The 1,717-nt window shown below is 60.2% G+C and overlaps 1 annotated feature.

Annotated features, from left to right (window-relative positions):
* Positions 1-608: 608 nt before the first annotated feature.
* Positions 609-648: a microsatellite.
* Positions 649-1,717: the final 1,069 nt, after the last annotated feature.

Here is a 1,717-nt window from a genome sequence, read left to right on the forward strand (position 1 = left end):
AAACAACAACAGTTCAACTTTAAAAGTAAACACAGCAAAAAGCAAAAAAAAAAGACTCATGATCCAATAACAGAGACAACAAGACCACACCCAGCAAACAGCACAGAACCCACATGCACACCACCTCACCAACCCACCCGCACCCAGCCAGATCCAAAACCGCCAGATGTGCCAACGCGCACCAACCCCACACAACCAACACCCTTTCCCAAGCGCCCCAACACCAGAACAGACACCCTGCCATAGCGCAAAAAGAAAAAAAAACGAACGACGCCCTCCCCACCCCAGATCAACATTAACAGACGGCACGCCACCGGCCCCTGCCTCCAAGCTATCGCCGCCCCCAAAAAACCAATAAACCGCCGCCACCGAACACGGCGAACACGCGGCCGAAGCCGGCGGCGCCGAACGCGACGAACGCCCCCGACGCCGCCGGCGGTTCCGGCAGGGGCGCGGCCTCCGCCCGCAGACCCAGGCCGGCCCCCCCAGGCTTGGTTGGAGCGCGCCAGGCGAAAAAACGCCAACGCTCCTCTTATGCCACTAGCGCCCGGGCAGCATGAAATAACCCCCCGCGGGGAAGGAAAGTGCCGTTCCGAAGGCGGGCCTTGCGCCGCGCTCGGCCGCGGGGCGCCGCCGCCTGCCCCGCCGAGCGGCCCGCGGCAAACCGGGGCGCCTGCAACAGGCCCCCCCAATCTGACCTGCGCCGCGCCCCGCCATGTGAGTGGCCGCGTCTTCGTGCGCTTGCCTTCTGACGCTGAGGAGGGGCCGCCCTGGCTGCCACCCTGGAGTGCCAAGTGCTAGCAAAGGGGCTGTGAAAGAGAACCGCGGGCTTCACAGGATTTTTGACGGCGCAGGCGCGCGGGGAGCGCGCCTCACGCTTTTAGCATGCTCAGGGGGGTCGCTCTATGTCGCCGCCTACTTTTCCGCTTCTGACAACAGCCGGAAACGCGGATTCAAAAAAGCGAAATGCAATAAAGCAACAATATGTTGAGACAAGAGGCCAAAAACCAAACAACAATCTGAGAAGGCCCTTCCGCGCGGGCCCTCCAATGCGCGCCTTTCTCCTAGAGTGCGTTTGTAGCCGCGCCTCTGCTCTAGAAATCTGCCCTTTCCAGCCCTCCTAGGCTGCTGCGCATAGCGTCGTAGCCGGTTTAGGGCGGGCACATGTACTCTCTCCTTTTTTCCTTTCTTTCTTTTTAGTTGGGGGCGCGCTTTCAGTAAGTTGGGTTCCGCTTCCGGCGGGCCGGTGGCGGTACGAAAAATAGCTCCCACGCACGAGCCGCCCGGCAGCCAAAGTAGCAAAAACCGGCGTGCAGCGAACCACGCGCCTTGGTCTAAGCTGCCAAGGCGTTTTCGGAGGCGAAAAGATTTGCAATACAATGCCTCGGGCGCCGCCTAAAACTCTTACAGCGCCAGGGTTCGGCGTGCTTCACGCTTCGCCATTATACCCACTCAAGATGCCTCTCCGTAGGCAGTTGTAAGGCGGGATTTCAGTCGTGCCACCGCCTGCCCATCGCACGAAGCCGCCAGCGTCTCTTTTTATCACCCGGAGAGCCCGCGCCTTGCGGACGCCAAGGCTGATGACCATGTGGTCATGAACCGGCTAACACCCGGCATATACACGTTATAGTGAGCTGTCAAACAATATCGGATCAGCTTGGACAGCCGGGTGGACAACCTGTTGAGGTGTGTGGCTTCGTGGGCGGGGTTGCTCAAT

Source organism: Trypanosoma rangeli, assembly GCF_003719475.1.
Source record: "Trypanosoma rangeli strain AM80 chromosome Unknown Tra_15.4_contig_00231, whole genome shotgun sequence".
NCBI classification, from domain to species: Eukaryota; Euglenozoa; class Kinetoplastea; order Trypanosomatida; family Trypanosomatidae; genus Trypanosoma; species Trypanosoma rangeli.